The 19,500-nt window shown below is 39.0% G+C and overlaps 1 protein-coding gene across 1 annotated transcript in view; it reads right to left on the bottom strand.

Annotated features, from left to right (window-relative positions):
• Positions 1 to 19,500, bottom strand: part of alk (ALK receptor tyrosine kinase) — a 354,006-nt gene that overhangs the window by 67,253 nt on the left and 267,253 nt on the right. The gene's annotated exons all lie outside the window — the stretch shown is intronic.

Here is a 19,500-nt window from a genome sequence, read left to right on the forward strand (position 1 = left end):
ACTCAGGTAAAGCTCTTGTGTGGAGGCGAGCTGCAGTCCTGTGGTGAATGCTGTCCTCGCTCAACCACTGGCTGGCTTTGTGTAGTTCAACTGTCCCTAATTTTATTAAGCAAATTGTGCTGATTTCACGTTGGCTCTGAGCTCATCAACAATCTCTCTCTCTCTCTCTGTCTCTCCTCCCCCTTTCTGTTGCCCATCCCTTTCTTTTTCCATACACACCATCATGTACACTGTAGTGAATGCAGTGAAAATACCTACATGTCTCTAAAGAGGAAGTACATTTGGAATACCACCTGTCCATGTACCCAACACAGTCCACAATACATGGGATTTGTACACACTCACTCAGTGACTGTACAAGATTTTTTGTGTTTTTTTTTGTGAGACAGATGCATCATGGGATACAGCACTGCAACATATCTTTATTTAATCATTTCACCTTTTTTTCTGTTACCATTATGCTGTTTCAACACTGTATTCATTAACAGCAGTTTGCACAGACTTTGCACATTAACAGTAGAGAAATAAAGTAGAACAGATTTACATTACAGTAATGTTACAGTGCATCACGCTGATCCCACTCTGGCTCCAAATGTCATACATATACATCTCTCCATTTACCAGCCTTTCTTAAATTAGTATCAATGTATTAAACTCTAAGGGAAAAAAGGATGTTTGAATACATTTGAATAGAAATAGAACAAGCTGCTGAGTTGGGCTGACATACTTGTAGTGTTTGTTGGCACAGCAGGATGAGGCATTTTATTCATGTATTTAAACATAAAATTAAACAAACCCACAGAGAATTATCAGTCATCTCAGAGTATCTACACAAGTTTTTAGCCTCTTTTAGCTCAGTGTTTTGATTCGTCACTGATTACATTATCCTTGGGTTTATATCAAACATATAAAGATCCATCTCACACAGGCTCCGCCATCTGCTAGACTCCATGAGTAACGCTCTCCTCCAATCACACGGACGCAATCGCCTACTGGAATTTGCATGTAGCCAGCCAATCAAGGTGTGCCTACTGATTCCATGTGTCTTTGTTTAAAAGACTCTTGAGGTCATGACACTTCCCCAAAAGTGAAGCCAAAATATCTCAATCGCCCCCTGTTGACTGGCTGCAGTACAGGTCATAAGTCTGATATAAAAATGAAGCGTGACGTCATGATTGACAGCTGGGACAGCCGCTCTCAAACCTCCGTCAGACAGTGGGATGGCTAAGGGGACGTGTCCCTCAGGCCATCATACCGCCACCTGACTCTACTGCGCAGATTCTAGCAGCTCCCGGAAAAGACATACTTTGGCTTGACTTTTGTATAGTGGTAGGAAGTAGAGACACCTCATCCATATATATACACAATCAATGATTTGATGTTCATGTTAACTGGGCTGGGTTGGGCCCCCTATTGTTCCACTTAAGCAGCTGAAATTATAAAGTAGTAGGAAGGCTGCAGCACCCCCATTGCTATTCTATGACTTTTTATTGCCGTTTATGTCTTGGTGTACCACTGTTGAGAAGAGTTTTGAAACATTATAAATATGTAAAGTATAACAGTGTTTCTTGTGTTTAAACAGTTCAGGCTGTAGGCTGCAGTGCAGTATTGTCTTGAGAGTTTCAAGTCAGTTTTACCATTTCAAACCTTCTGAATATAATGCACAGATGTTATGTGAATATATTATAATCCAGAATGTTCCACAACTCGATACATTTGAGACACATTTTCCTTCCATATTCAGACATCCACAGTTTCTTTCCAAAAAGAACATATAAAAAGTAAAAGCACCAGATTGGAACAGCACATTTAAAATGTGTCAACTGGTCAAAGCTATAGGTGGTGGTGTTATTCTCAGAGAACTCAGAGGTCTCTACCTTTTAGATTAGGACAAGTGCGATGGGAAATTCTGTGTTTATTTTAGGATTTATTTTGCTCTTTGTTTAGGTAGAATTGCGCTAGTAAGAATACAGCAACACAAATACAGACACAAGCCCCCAGTACACAAACAGGCCTTTTCTGATTTTCTGATTTCCCAAATGTCGGCACTCAGACTCAAAATGCTTTGTATTACTACCTTTGGCAGTATTCCTTCTTATATATTTTTTCTTTTTTCTTTTTTTGTATGTTACATTGCCTTTCCTCTATCCTCCCTGCTTTCACTGATCTCAACTCTCTCTAGTCTCTCTTCACTAAACCCTCCCTGCTCCAGCTCTTTCCCACAGACACTGCTCAGAGTGGAGTGAAGGTGTTGGCCAGATGGTGATGTTATAACACCACAGTACCGTTAGAGAACAGCTTTGCAGTGTGGGACCTGCTCTCTGCCATATCCCATAATAGAAAGGAAATGAAGCCCTACATAAGGGCTGCCACTGTCTCCTTGATAACCTTGAGATGATTTGCTGACTGAGTATATGTGGTGTGGCTGAAGCCTCTGTCGGATGGGCTGAGGAACACATTTAGAAATGGTCTTTTTTTTTTTGCATGACTACTCATGATGATGATGATGGTGATGATAATGATGAGGTTGAAAATGAGCAGGAATGTTTGCCTCCTTGCACATAAGATAAATGCAAGCAATGCCCTGTAACACACAGCCTGTTCTAATGAGAAAAACGACATTATAGCCGGCAAAAACTACCTTTTTAGGAGGAGGCAGGATAGGTGAATAGTATGTCTAGGTATCGTTTAAAAAAATACGATACCAGTACCAATCCAAGTACCCTTAAAGTGATACTCAATTCAATACCCATTACACATTGTGTGCACTTGCTTTTATTCAGTGTAACAGGCGTGGAGTGTAGCCACACTTTAGAGCCTTTAAGTGGTATCTTGGCTGCTGAACTGCTAAGCATGCTAACTCAAATCATTGCGACTTAGCCACCACAGATGGGTTGTAGCTGTTGTGGCAATGGGCCAATCACATGTTGCATTAAATCAAAGAACACTTGTGTTTATCAGCTGTGAGCAAGTCCATACAAATCTTCATATTTTCTAGCTCTGGGTTCAAAAAAGGATCGATTGCAGGTATCATTGGACAGGAGACTTTGGGAGCCGGTAATTAAAAAAAAAAAAAACCTTAATGTCATGGTGTTTACTGTTGCCATGATAACGAAGATTGCATAACTTTTAAGGGTGCATTAACCACATTTCAAGTGATTATTTTTAACTCAAACCATGATCTTTCCCTGACCCTAAACAAATGATTTTTGTGCCTAAAACTAACCTAACCCTAACCACGGCATTGTCATACCATGAAACCATGATTTGAATGGTTATGGAAAGGCAGAGTGCATTACTACAGCCCCTAAATGGCGTAAACATAACTAAAGATCAGTGGTGGACAGTAACGAAGTACAAGTAATTCGTTACTGTACTTAAGTAACTTTTTAGCGGATCTGTACTTTACTTGAGTATCATTGTTTTGTGAGACTTTATACTTTGACTCAACTACATTTGGAAGAGGAAAATCTTACTTTTTACTCAACTACTTTCCAAAAACCTGTCGTTCCTTTCAATGTTCCTTTCCACAACATGCATGCATGACCAGCTGCTGTGACAGGTCCAAATGAACGTGCACCGCAAGTGTACCAATCAGAACACATCGTGTGTCGAGCAGTTTTGGCCCGGCCCCCTACCTGGCTACTTGTCCCAACTTGCCTTCTCCTCCATCCATATCTCTATTAGCATTCATTTGACAAAGTTTCGCTGTCCAGTAGCCTGCCCTACCAACACATGGAAGTTAAAGAAATATGTGTCTAGTGTGGTTTTCCCCCTCCCTATTAATTCCTAATCAGGTGATTTCCATTTAGTATGATGTGCTTATGATAATTTCAAAAGATATCAATACCAGATATCACAAATGGAAAACATTTTGTTTTCAGGGTGGTGTTAGTGGGCTTTTTAACCTTAAATGACTTGATTGAGTGTATAAAGGACATACCAAGACATTGGAACTACATTACACCAAATTACTTTTACTTTTGATACTTAAGTACATTTGAAGCCAAGTACTTTTATACTTTTACTCAAGTCGACATTTAAAGGGAGCACTTTCACTTTTACTGGAGTAATATTTTACACTAGGTATCTCAACTTCTACTCAAGTACGTGGTCTGTGTACTTCGTCCACCACTGCTAAAGATTTTGTTTGACTTCCTGAATTTTAGACCTATACTGGCATTTTATGAGGATGTGGTGCAACACAGCGTACTCTTAAAGCGAAACAGAGACGCAGGTGGCTCAATATTCAAATTTGAAACACAAAATAAATCATCAAAATCCCTACTGCAGAAGTATAAACAAGAGAGCTTGTGCTTGGCATTGAATGAGGTCAATGTACTGATAATAAACAGACAGAGCTGTGCTGCATCCATTGAAAAATGATCAATGTAAACCTGATGCCTGAGTCCTCACAGTGTAAAATTGTACACAGGTCTATTGGACTACTGAATTCTTTTTTTATGTCTTATCACGCTCCGTCTGCGCTGGTGCTCACAGGACTGATTAACTGAGCAGCAGATCAGAGCGGAGCTGCCAGAGCACATCACTCAAACATTTAAACCTAATTAGTAGGATACCATGCATGGCACAGTGGTCTTAAATATAAATAAATAAAATAAAAATGAATGATAAAGACTCCTCATGCAGGAATTAGATATACATGACTAATCTGGATGTGATGCTAATGCTATTAATTCTCATTATGCTCCTTTGTGTCCTAATGGCCTGCTAGTTATTTAAAATCACCTGACCTTTGTTCAGACTGATGTTTGGTGAAAGCCTCTCCCATGATGGGAATGCTGTTGCTTTTTTTCCAACCATGGAAAAACAAAACAGCTCAGGCCAACTAATCTCTGCTGCCAATTGACAATACTCATTTCATAATGCTATTCATTTATGCTCCCCTTAGTGCTCTGCTCTGGGTAATATGGCTCTTTTCATTTTCATTTGGTGTATGCCTGTATGTGTGTGTTTGTTAGTGAGGATGTAGGATGCTTATGAACTAACCACATTAAGGCTTATTTGTCTTGTGGGTTCTGGTTCGCATTAACTGTGAGTCTCATCCACCAGGACAAACATGAACAACTGTGTTGCGTATTCTTTTCAACGTGGTAATGTTATCCTCATGCTGTGAGGTCTGGTTAGGCTCACTGCCAGACTGAGGCGGGTGCTGACGGGAAGAATAAAGTTACTTCTGCATCATGTAGGTGTTCGTGCTTGTTCTCGCGCTTACAGTTTTTAAAGCGAGTTTGTCTTTTTCTGGCTTTTTTCCAGGTTAAGGTATGTATTAGTATTAGGTTTACATCATGGTGACAGCATTAAGGCTTTACGTTTAGGGTTAGGAAATCTAACAAATTAAAGTCCTGAAATTTTAGTGCAACATGACCATGTAGGAGAACAGGGCTGGCCTCGGGTGCCACCTTCTCTGGTGGACGCTGGTCGCCCTTAAATAAATGAATGAATAAATAATGAAATAAAAAAATTGCCGGGGGATGCCCTTACTCATTTTCTTTCCTGAGATAACAAATGAACAAATACAGAAAGAAAGAAGCACACCTCGTGCATCACAGAAAGCCTGGGTCTGTGACAACATGACAAGAGGCAGATATTCTCATTTTACTTTATAATGAAAAGGTCCAAACCCTCAGGTGCACAATGAAGAAAACAGAGAAGAGGAGGAGGAAAAGAAAGCCCAGTATATATTGTCCTATGTTGACATTAAAATACTATTGTATGTGTGACATTAGACGTTTGATATGTAGTAGCTAGCGAGCTAAGCAGCAATAAAGCCAGCGTTAGATAAAGATGCTACGATAGCTGCTCGACTCAGATAATGTATACTGAAGGATATGAGACCCAATGTGAAGCCAGTAGTTGGCTATCAGGATAACGGCTCTGTCCTATAATGAAAAGCACTGTGCTGAAATTTCACTGACCACTATCAGTGATAAAGGCTAATGCTATATCCATGAAAACATAGGTTACTGCACTGGGTTTCAAGCAGCTATGTGGAAGCAGGCATGAGCAACTTGGCATTGCAGCACACTGCAGTAAGTTATATAGAAATATCATATCAATAACTTTGTTCTACACTGGTTTAATGTGTTGCAAAAAGGCATGTAATTTATGAAAAACAACATCCTGCATGGCAGAAAAACTACTGTTTAACTAATGTCTATTGGTGCAACTGATTATATTTTAGTAATGCACAAATCACAGCTTAGTAATAATTTACCAAGTTGTTTGTCCTGCTCTGCAGCTGTTTTTGCTTGTAATCATTCATTATTTACCATTATTATATTAATATTGAATGTTACAGTTACACATTGTTACTAATTAAATGTAGGTTTTAGTCAAATTAAATCATGTTTATTTGGAGAGGGCTACTTTGTATGCAGTAGAATGACACAAAGGCCTTATTGCAGTGGTCTAACAGTATGGATGTACTGTATGTTTAAATACAGCTGCAGGTCAAGCACTACCCAGCACCATATCATGCACTCCTACTACCTCTAGTGAAACAAAGCAAGTAATTAGAGTTAGGGTTAGGGTTAGGGTTATCGAAAACCCTGTATACATAGCCAATACTAATGTACCTCTACCACAAATATAATATACTGTATCCTTACCCATAATGCACAAATGATGATAATAATTTTATTTTTGAATGAAAAGGTGTCGGCTGAAGCCAAAGCTTATAATGCCTACCGCTATCTCCAACAACCCTTAACCTTATTCAGACTTATACTACACTCTCCAGATCATAATTATACAATGCATATATACACACATACATATATACACTGAAATCATTTAATTCCATTGCAATCTCTGTTTTTATTGATACATATTACTGTTCTTTACAAAGTAATTAGGAAACTCAGATTTACATGTTTTCATTTTTATTACCTCCCCAGTACCTAGTATCTATTCTCCTCCATTAATTTACTATAGTAAGTCTTTACTGATTCTGATGACACTTATTCATTTTTATATAGCCTAGACGTCTTTTCAGCTTCTTCTGTTCTATTTCTTGAGAACTATTATTAATAGTGTTTTTGCTTTTACATTCATTGTAAACCTTTAGAAATCCATGGCTTGTACATATGCCTGTCACTGCATCTGCTTAAGGGGCAATTCGGGGGCACTCAATCCTAATCTCACCAAGGGCACAAACACAGTTGCCTCTGTGGGACACTGTATGAAAAGCATTTCGAAAATGATTTATAGATGACAGCTACTTTTATTTGAATGTGCACAAAGTACACTCATTCAGAAAATATACATGCACCTTAAATTGTTCACTTTTTCCCACTGCATATATATGTATATGTAAAAAAGCATTCATTGTTTTAGACCAGCAGTGTTAGTTTACCTTGTGGATTTACTGGGTATTCTTTTAGTGCTGAGGTGTACAGAGCACATGAAAAATACAGAGACTCAGCAGACAGAGGTAAAGGTAGGGTGGAGAACTGCATCTAAAGCATCCAATCTTTGTTTTCTAAGAAATCATTCCCCTTCAAATATGTTAAAAATGGACATGGAACTGAGGGACGCTGCTGAGAACGTTGCATAAGTGTCTTCATTGTTTACTCATTGGCCCTGCTTCAGTGATTCTCATCACATGTTGTTTGGGTTGGTTAGCTTTCTGTCTCTGATGATTTCCTAAAACAATTACAGAAGCCAAATTGAATCAGAACACGAATATGAAGAAAAGGAAACTAACTTTTTTGATATAAGTACATTCAACCTGAAGGGGGTGCTGTGGCACATAAACTACACTGAGGAATCAATAAAGGCAGCTGCAAGAATTTTGGGTTGTGCTTAGCTTAAATTGGTCATGCTGTTCATATTTTTGTTTGTGATTACAAAGTTTACAGCATGTATCTAAAATTAATTTCAATATAATTTGATTAAGTCACACATCGCTCATGGAAGTCCATCCATGCTGAATGACTGCATAATCACAATGCTCCACAACAGATGTAGCCAATACGACATAGATATTAAACACAATGAGATACTACTGCAAATGTCAGTGTCTATCAGCAAGTTTCCCCATTAGTCAAAATCGGAATACATTTGTGAAATGTCAAAGCTAATTAGTTTGAGATAAGACTGCCTTAGTGTGCCAAAAATGATTAGACAGGCCGATTTCAAACGGATGTGTTGGTGCATCAATTTCCTTTGGGTCAAAAACAGAAGGAAGTACAACAAACAATCAAGGGAATTTAAAATCTGCAATGTCTCCTCGTCTTGTCAAAATGGCCTTCTGCTAAACACAACCTGGTGATGCAAGGACAAAAGACTTAACCTATAATGAGACTGGTATCAACGAATTACAGCGTGCGGTATCGACAAATCCATTTTACTCACGCCCTCGAGCCTAAGTGCATGAAATAGAAAAGGTTTTCAGTTTTTGCCCAAAGTCCAGGTACCCTGTTGAATGCATCTGCAGTAAAACTAAAGGAAAGGTAGGACAGAAATGAAAACTGCTTTACATGGTAATGGAATTTTTACCCCCTAAGAGACATCGCCACAGGTTTCGATCATGCCAGCTGTTATAAATCAAAGTGGGTTTTTTTCATAGGGGAAAGATGAAATTGATTGAAAACGATGCTGCGTTACCGCTACGTGAGCACGGAGGCGGCAGGGGTTAAGGAGTTTGGAGGTGGACGGGATGGGGTGGGGGGTCTGCTGCCGTGATTGCTGCTGGATGGGGATGTCTACTTAAGCCACATTGATTTTGACTGTCAAATGGTATAGTGCGCAACAGACGTAAGCCAATATGTCAAGAGAAGTGCAGATTAGATTGAACGGCCTGACACAGCCCTGGTGAATGAATGCCACTTCCCCGAGTTGAACAGGACACATTTGAATGCTATCTGTTGAAGAGCAAAATCTGTTACGCCATCATGGAGCCTGGATGACAGTGTGGATGAGGTAAGCTGGGGATACAGGGGGTGACTTGTGTTAGGGACACGCTTTTGACAGAATTTAGCATTTGTTCAGCTAAAGTGGATTAAATAAGCTTTTTTCTTACACTGGCCCAGGCTATTTTTACAAACAGTTGTCAGGGAAAGGGAAGAAGCACTATCCACAGCAGTTGTAGAAAACAACACAGTTCAGTCTCGTCACATATGCATCAGAGACGATGAATAACAAAAGTATTTCATTATGACGGTTTGTGACGTTAAAGCCGGGAAAGAGGGGTTGAGTAGACGGTAATCGTGAGGCTTTTACATGATTTTGCAGACTAAAACTTGTGATTGCACTCAAGGCATGCTTTTGTTGTTGTATATTCAAGATGAGTCACACCTGACTACAGCTATCTTGCATTTCTGTGCTAAGCAAATTATTCTGTGACTGAAAAAAAAAGTGAACAATCTGCCAAGAGCAAATTACGGAGGATGAAAGCAAACCCAAGTAAATAAACAAACCCAGACGATGAAAAAAAAAAAAAAAAAAAAGTGTCCACCAGGGATTCATGTCAGTGTGGCAATTTCACACACCCTAAAAACATAGAGATATAAACTGCAAAGCTAAGTCCAGAGACGCAAACCAAGCACGTAATCTGAATGCCAACTCTAATGTATGAACTTGGGAAGTTTGTCTACTCTAATAACTAAGATCAGACATGTAAGTCCAGTAGATAGATGTTTGAATCCAATCTCCACAGTAGCACATACAAATAACAGCTCATACCATAGTTCTTCATAAATATACATGGAGTGTTCTTTTTAAATTGGCGGTATAATGATCCGGGTTTTGCTCAGTTCATTTTGCCTTTCGGGTCTGTTGTTGACTTGATACTTAAATTCATAAACCTGCATGAACCAACCAAGTTATCCATGACAAAGGTGATGATCAAAGCACATATTATATTTACACATAACCTACTTGTTAAGGAGGTGTGACTGAAAACACTTCAACATTTCAACAAACCTTGACCTAATATTAGTCATACCTTTTGTGGGAAATTAATATGAAAAAAAAAGTCTAAAATGAATATTAATATGGCAGTGCTACCATGACTCACAGTTCAGACAGTTAAGAGGGTTATCATTTATTAGTCACTTTAATGGCCCCAAATGAAAGGAGAAATTAAAAAAAAGAAGCTGTGGAGTGGTTAAAAATGAATAGCTTCAACTTCCAGTGCGAGCTACAGTTTCTCATGTAACTGATGGCTGAAATAAGACTGATAACGTAGTGAAATAACGTCACATAAATGATTACATATTTACATCAGCATTTTTTAAGACTCCTCTATATATCTACACCTGTGAATTTGTAATCTAGCAACCATTGCGCAATATCTCACTGCTGCATGTCATGAAGTTGGATTTTTAAGTTTCAATCAGAGTTTTAAATCAAAACTGAATACAATTCTGTTGCAAATGAATAGAGGTCAAACTGAACAGGAAGTATGAGGAATTCAATTGGGCATGGATCAGAAGCTATGAAATCATTTAGATGAGAAATAAGAACGGAGCTGTGAAGGCTATGCCAAGAGTGATGAAAGCAGATGACTTAGATGTCTTAGTATTAGATGAACATGATGGCAATGTATCAAAAGAGTGACAGGCCTTTAGTAAAACCCCTATTTCCATTTTTTGAGCTTTCTCCTCAAGCCCTGTATTAAGTGTGAGTAAGTGTGGAATCAGATCTGATGTCCGTGGCTTCAGAAAGTCCTGTAATGAGATGAAGTTTTTGGCATCTACTGCTGAAACCTCTCACCCTGGATAAACTGTCTGTTGAGTGAAGCATAGTACAATGTGTAAAGTGTAAAGATAAAGCAGTGAAACGACCTTAGGAATTACATTAACAGAGACTATACCATCTGCAGAACCAGTAAAAAAAAAAAAGAAAAAGAAAAGAAGAAGCAAAGAAAACTTAGCACATTTTCCCTGTGCGAACACATCCTGTCATTACAAATAACGATCAAAAAGGTTATGCATGGGTGACTACACGTGCAGGGTCTAGGGAAAGCAATCAAAACTATATAGATAACGATTTCAGTGTTATGAAGAAGAGGGGCAATAGAGCAGAAGGGTCCTAGGAAAGTAATGGAACAGGATCCCGCACCACATTGCGCGCCGTTGATTGGCCGGCTGCTTCAGTTGGCGGCCTGTCTGCACTCAGACATTACTTGCCAGGTTTAGAAGGAGATTGGTGCCACTAAGATAGAAGAACCTTAGAAACCGGGGGCAGTCTGACCATCTGGAGCAACAGGAGTTTTAATGTTGAGCCATCCATGTGTAGGCCGACAACTCTGATACAAAAAAAATAAACAAATGTCACATTCTGTTTGGTTCTACATTAGACTGGCCAGCTGGCTTCATACAAGAGAGAGAGAATGTGTGTGTGTGTGTGTTTGTGTTGTGTGTGTGGATACAAATTCATCATATCAGTGCAACCCTCTCAAACTAACTCTGGTACATTGTCAGTTCACAAGTACTGAGGTGAAATTAACAGGTTGATTTAAAACGGAACGCTGTTTTTTTCATTTGTCCATCCATATGGGGGTCGTGAGTATCTGTGGCTGTCTCATGATTGACCAGTCTGGGTCAAATTTCCAGAGCAGTGCGAGCACATCTTTTTCTTTTCCAGTCAGCTGCTGTTAAAATCTCAAAGTGATAGATAATGAGGTAATTTATCTTGTAACCTCTGTTCTCTAATAACGTGAGGGAGGCGTCTCACTGTGGGGAATGCTCTCTCAGCGTTATCCTCGGAAGCCTCTGTATCATTACCCAGCCAGCCATCAAGGCAGAGCTCTTTGCATCCCATAAAAAAACGATTGACACAGCGTCACTCATCACTCAAGATAAGCCCACGTCTTACTCAGTTTATGCAAGGAGGGTACTTCTGGTGAGACAGCCCACTCACGCTATCAGGGAACAGAGGCTAGTGGATAGCTAACCTTAAGTTCTTTAAAACAGTCGTTTCAGTGTCTCACAATGGGGCTATACTGACTCCTGTATTGTGAGATAAGCTTATCGGACTGAACCCAGGAGGCTCAATTTTTTCCCAAAGAGTCCACACTCAGGACAGTGTGCCAGAGAGGGTGCATTGACATACTATTTATGAAACTTTACAAAAAGGACAAAAGTGGAGCCTAGCTCACTGCAGCACAAGTTTTGTTATATAGTCACACTCTTAAATTAGACCTAAGATTTTGCCATCCTTACACAACACAACCTAGCCCTTTGGAGGTGTTGGGATATCAATCACTGAGCCTACCAGTATGTAGCTTAGCCCATGAGACAAACAACTGAGCAGACCTCCTAAAGGCTTTATATAAATACACACAGCTCTCATAAAAAAGGCATAGGGCAGCTATGGTATTGTAATGATGCTATAGTTTCTGCTGCATACTTGGTGATTGATGTCTAATGCTAATGCTTTTTAGATAGCAAAACAATGCTAAGACAAGATAGCTTTTAGTTGCTTGGTGACAGACATTTTCTCTCAAACCCTTCAAATTTGTAGTGAAGAGTAAGCTAAGTGACTGACAAACAAGCTATTTGATACTATCTGGTGACCAGTGCGTCCTCATATGGGGGACAATGGGTTTATTTCACGGTATAACAATTAATTCACCTGTGCATAAAACTTTACACCTTCCCTTTGCATGAACAATAATAAAGTCGCTATGTGATCAAACAAGTACTTCCTGATTAGCAGTGTAGCTTGTTGCTATTGCTGCACATTTGCCTACCATGTCAAACTACAAATGTTATTAAGCATAAATAAACAAGTTTCAACCATACAATTTGCTTAGGTTTTGTTGCGGGTCCACTTTAATCTGGGCGTCAGCTGTTAATCAACTTGGCCAAGATGCATGTCATCTGGTTTTTTACACTGATTAATGTATTGTGCTTTTGCTACCACTAGGTGGCAAAAAAAGGCGTGTGTGAACGAGAACAACAGGTCAAAGTCAAGCACAATGAAGTATTTAGTCCATCAAACCCAAAGTGTTATCTCCTCATATGAGGATGCGGGGTCACAGGAGGTTAATTCTGATAATGCTGTGTTCTCCATACTGAGACACCACAACAAACATTTGATGGCAGTATTGATGAACAGTTTCTGGAGTCTGCCTGGTTAGCAAACAGGGAAAACATGTAGCATGGAGTGTGTCACATCTATAGTGGTTGTAGTAGAATGCAGTAAGGTAATTGCAGTGCATAATAAGTGGTGATAGACCACAGAGCTAAAAGTGACAACAGAAAAGAGAGTAGCAGCCCAGATAACTCAACATGTTCAGCATTTGCTGCTGCTGTTATTCAGAGTTTCTTACAGTGAGTGCAACATGGCATCTTCACATATCACCAGCTCACAAAGAAAACCACTATACTCAGATAATACATGTGACAAATAATCCTGTCCTCACCAGAACCATCATGTGTGATAGAGAAGCGCTACACGCACACAGCTATCCCAGCAATTTTCACTGTTATTCATCACTCTTGTTGCTTCCTCTCTCCGTCTTTCTCCCGTTTGTCATCTAATTTCATTTTCTATAGTTTCCTTCATTATCTATGCTTCAATCTGTTATATTGCATTGTATTCTGTGTCATGCTGGTTCCTGTTGACTCTCTGAGTCTGTTTCCTCATACTGCTCTATAATCACATCCCTCCCTCTACACCACTACTGATCTAAATGAGGTTACGACTACAGTTGCAGTGCTGTCTAATGATATTGTGCTGATTGAAATATCACTGCAGTTGCGAGGTGGGCAATATTGGGGCTGGGGGTTTCACATGCCTATGTTAACCATGGTTGTATAAAGAAATGGAAACAGAAGCTCAGCTTACAGTAGCTCCTCTTAGCACAAATAAAAAGGTCTATTTTTAGCTTCTGTCTTCAAGATAGTTTAAAAAAATTAAATAAAAACCAGGCTGCTCTGTTACGGTAAGTTTAGGCGCCCTTCCTCCTGGACAGCTCTCTGCATGTCTGCTTTTCAACTCATTTGTTTTCTTCTAATCAATGTCAAATTAAAGTGCAGATACAATTTAATAAGGCTTCTCGTGTACCTTCTATGGCACATAAAGCATGGAAGCCCTCAATAAATTACTAAATTCAGTGATGAAAACTTTGCTCCTCAGATGTAAACTGCTATGCCATTACAAAGATGAAAGGCATGGGAGGAGAGATCACATGGCTCCTTGCACTTTTTAATTATGACCCAAATTCAATTACTTTGCAACCTCATACTTTACAAAGCCACAGGAAATTGCTCCCATCGAATGACAGCTTCTGTGATTAAAACATGTTCACTTTGTAACATGAAAATGCTGCTGTTCAAGCTTTAGGCTTACAGGAAACGGGCAATAGGTCAAAACAACAGGAAACCGTTAACCTCTCCTAACTGGCTAATTAATCATATGTCATCGAGCCACATAGCATGTTACATGTGTAATTTGCGTTATTTTCACTACAACCAGAACATAGGAGAGCGGACACTGCACTGCAGACAATCTGCACTGCTTGGTGAAAATCAAGCAAGAAGATAAGACTGTTTCAGTGACTGTGTAGCATTCCACCTGGTGACAATAAAACCTTTTTGGAGGGGAGGAAGTTGGGAAAGTAGTCACTTAGTAGCTGTTTGAATGTGTAGACGAGCCTTGAGACTAACCACTAATCATACTGCATGGAGATAAATGCTAGGATGCCTGCAACCAAAAGAGCCTTCACTGCTGGGATGTTAGCACTGTAGTCAAGACTGACTCAGCAGAGCAAAACAAAGCAACAACAGTATGCAACAAGATCCTACAAGGTAAAGACCAAGAGAATATTGAGCCTGAATAAACATGATATCAGGATTAAGAACCTGTAAAATGACAACTGCATATCACATAAGCTTATAGTCAGCATATCAATACTCATATGCCAAATGCTGTCTGAGAAAGTGTTGTTTATGTTGTTGCTAATCACGGATGCACATGTAGGAACAACCATGAGAGTGTGAGAATACATGGCGTGGGCCTCAGATAAATAATCCACCAGCTGGCCCCCATGACAATCTCCCCTAAATGTGTTTACCAGCATAATGGTTTCTACATTGACTTCTGTTTTGTATTAAAAAAAAACTCGTAATGCAAGAGTAAGTCATTAAGAAGAGGGCACCAGAAGAGTGAATTTTAAGCAGCCTGAATGCTTTCAGCTATACGGCACTAACAGGCACGTATGTTCATCTTTCATTACACGCAGGCTCAAATTATTCTGCCTTTCTTTTTTTTTTTTAACTTCAGATGTTTAAGTGTGTATTAAAAGGGAATATGTAATTGGTATTTACTTGAAAACCGTCGGCCTGCAGTCGTGTGAAAGCAATGTTTTCCATGTTTAAATTGGTAGCACAAGAGAGCAGGTGTTTGGCTTAGAGCTTCCAAAGCAAAAATCAATGTGAATGCATTTTGAATTACTTTTAAGATAGGAACGCTTGCCAAACTAAATATCAGCAGTAGTAGAGTCTGAATAATAGTGTATCTATGCTTTTCTTTTTATGTAACAGTTTGTATGGCCTGGAATGACTTTTACTATCACCCAGAACAAAAATAGGAAGACCTCATGCTTAATCTGAAAGATATAAAAGGTTCATCAGACGATCCAACAAGCTTATCTACATGTGCTTCAAAGAGGACCATAGCTTAGGGTAATGCACTCTGTGGGATGGCAAACATTTCTTTTCTTTTGTTGCATATTAAACATATTTTGCTGTTACTTCTTATAATCAAACATTTTATTGCCCTAAATAAAATCAGTAGAAGAAAAAATTGGGTCCTCTGTAAAAGTAAATCTGTTTATGCTGTGACCCTTGCATTAGCATGGCATGGACCTCATGAAAGCTGGGATATCAGTTTAACTTGGGGATTTGTATTCCTGAATGGGTCAAGTAGCTTTTATTCATGGGTGAAGAATGTGTTATTATGCGAGTTCATGCAACAGTAAATGTTTTCTGGTGTATTAAAATTTTGGTTCACTGAACCAGTCTCGAAAAAAGTATCTCTGATAAAAGGGATCATTTCAAACAACACCTAAAAACATAGGTGGACAAAACAGAGGACGACAAAACCATAAATGTAAGAACCATACTGTAGCTAACAATGAGACAAAATCGTATTCATGCATTCGGTATTGGAGCCTTGCTTGCTGCTTGATTGAGCATTGTTAGTAGGAAATATGATGGTATTCTGCATGAATAACCACATAAAGACCATTCATGTAGAACAAATGTATGCTCACATTTCTGCTTGATCCAGTAAACGCAACTTTATGTTTTATGCACAAAAGCCCTTTTAATGTTTACATTTTCCACTGGATAATGACTGAACGTTTTTTATGCATTTGTTGGTTTTTGTGAAAAATACAATTAATCGCAGGGAATAAAAGCTGGCTGCCAGAACGCAACCATTTTGCAGTTATTAATAAAACGGGTATAATTTAGTTTAAACGTTGTGCTGCACAAAAATATGTCATTGAACTTGTGCCATTGAAGTGATACCCTGGTGGATTGCTCTGTCACTGGTCCCACTGGAGCTTGCCTTGACAGGAGAGTGTGTCTAATTCAGACAGCACAGAGCAATTCTAGTGTCCACAAAAAAATGCTTGAACTACTGTGTGTGACATCTTTGCCCTGGTGGTCTATGCTACTGGGATTTCTCTTATTGGTGGAACTGAACACACGTATCCCCTGTTCCAATGTGTGTCCACGTCAAACATTTCTCTATGTTGAATTTTTGACAGTTTACATGCACATTAAAATGTTTTTTTTTGTAGCCCAGTCAATAATACTAGTAAAGCAGAGTCTTCCATTAATTGGTTATGCTTCTGCCATCCAAAATGTCTTGCAGAATGGATATGGCTCAGTCTTTTTGCTGATTAAATCTGAAGACAGCAGGACCAGTATGTTTGTTCCAATTACTGCCCCTAATTTGAGGGATGTGCTGCACATTACCAAAACAGTGCACAATTACGCTCACCTCATGTGGGCACCGTGATTAAATTTTGTGCAGCTAAAGGCTGCTCTGCAGCTCCAACACGCATGCAAAATCTGCACGAGTCATCTCCCTCTTTCCAAGAATTTGTTTTTTTTTTCCTTCCAAAAGTGGAGCCTGAAGTGTGAAACGCGCCAGAGATGGACGCGTGGCTGTGATGAAAAACTCTATGTGGCAGAAAGAGTCCGCGTGGAACAGATTTTATGATATTACACCGTGTACAGAGTTGATATTTGATGTGTAGGCTGTGACCTCGTTGCTCCCTGCAGCACACAGTAAAAGCCCAGCGCAGTGGCCACTCTGTCAATGTGTCACTCCAATATCTACCCCCGAGGGAACTGCAGAGAATCAGAGCTGGTTGTTGGATGTTAGTGTGAGTAATAACTATAAAAAGGTAGGAGGAAAATGGATTTGTATAAGAATCTAACATTTTAACTGAATTAAAGTATTTCTAAAATTGATACATTTTCATTTTTTCCAGTTTTATACAAGAATAAACTGAAGGTTTCTCTTCTATAAAAAGGCTATTTTAACTGAAGGAGAAAAAAAACTGTATGGAACCACAGAGTAGAAGCTGCAAACAATGATGCTATTGATTTAACCAGTTCCTTCTTTAAAGAGGGTTAGCACTGCTGTCTTATAAACTAACTGCTCTCAATGACATATGATGAGACATGCTCTCCAGTGAATGACGGTAATTAACTGAAAAAACATATTGACAAGTATAAAAGAAGAGTTTCCAAGGAACTAAATGTGATATTTCACAAGAACACTTATTTTTTATTGAAAGCAATGAGTCCTATTGATATAGATTACCTTCAAGCTGACATGAGGTCCAATCATTAACTGTAAGAGAGAGAATCTGCAGCAATGCCTTCAAACTGCATGACGACATTTACATGAGGAGTGATTGGTCCTTTCACTTCCATTCAATTCCTCAATGTTCTTTTCTATCCATGAATAAAGACAGGGTTTAGTGGTCATACTTATCATCCATCATACAGACTGTCAGTGAATGTAATGTAGGGTCTGTAGGATGTGGGTTGTCCAGTAGTATTATTGTTTGCATGTATACACAGCCAGAAATAATTGCTCTAATGTAACTTAATGAAATTGCTTAGAGCCAACCAAACAAAATAATTATGTATACATACATGATACATCATTATTCATTAAGCAAAACAAAGTTAGCTGTAACGGCACATAATTATTCTGAGAATCTTTATCTTCCAAATTAAAGCTGTTGGAACACATCAGTGCACACAGAAAATGTGTTGACGGGCCTCCAAAAAAACAAAAAGAAACGACGAAGAGAATTCATCTTAGAAAAAGGGACATCATCTGCTGTTGGCAGCATATTTGGGATGCCATTTATTTACATTTAGGGAAGGCTTGGCTGAGGAGAAGCTGCCAGAGTGCAAAAATGATATTGCAAGCATTAAGTTCCTTTCAGGTCACTCTGTAAAAGCACTGGCTGGAAAAGAAAATGCTCTAACTACCAATAGAAGAACACTTTGGAAGCTATTTTTTTTTACTGTGAGTACTTAAAACAAATCATGGGAGATTTTGATGAAATGGGTTATATATAACTGATTGTCAAAACAAGCACTAACAGCTCATTACATGCATGATTCATTGTATGTATGATTATGTTTGGCTTGGTTTATATGCTATACAAGCGATTCCCGAGGAGGACTGGAGAAAACGTAGATGTTAATGACATCGGAATGAAGCGAACCGCGTGCAATAAATAGATTGGTGATTGTTTTTTTATTTCATTATCTTCCTCCAAAAGGTTCTGTGTGGTAAAACTAATTGAATTACTTGACTTCAGTGGGGATTGTTGGAGAGCCGCAGACATGTTGCGGTATGAGCGGCGTGGAGTTCCACAATAACATCGCTCCATCTCATTTCCATCTCAGAGGAGAGCATACAGACGTGTGATTGGATTTTTTTGAAAGTATGGAGAAAGTAGTTTTGATGCAATTAGGTAATATACAGGATTTGAAAAAAAACAAACAAAAAAAAAGGATACATGTACACCCGTAAATAGCAATCATGAACGCCACCCCTGCTGCGCTCCATCCAATCAGTGTGTGCCTCTGTCGTTCAAATGCTATGAAACTGGGCCAGGGTGACTGACATGTAGCACAGTCATAAAAAAAAAAAAAAAAAAAAAAGAACCCAAATCCTTGTTGTAAAAATGGAGTGAGAATAGTGCCATGAAAACATTATGTAACAAGGAAAGATGAAAGGAATAACAACTCCACTTTGCCATAGCCTTTGTCATTACAAACAACTGCTCCATAGTTTTCTGTCTCTCTAATTTGTCTTGTGTATTTGCAAGACTGTAAGGATCCACCCCTCCCTACCCCCCCTTCTCCCCATGCATCTCAGACAGGCCAAAATGTAGACCTTGTTATCTTTTCTCATCATTAAACTGTGTGTGTTAGTGTGATTTGTGGTGACTGCAGAGAATTTAATGATTAGAAATGTAAA

Source organism: Scomber japonicus, chromosome 16 (genome assembly GCF_027409825.1).
Source record: "Scomber japonicus isolate fScoJap1 chromosome 16, fScoJap1.pri, whole genome shotgun sequence".
Classification (NCBI taxonomy): Eukaryota; Metazoa; Chordata; class Actinopteri; order Scombriformes; family Scombridae; genus Scomber; species Scomber japonicus.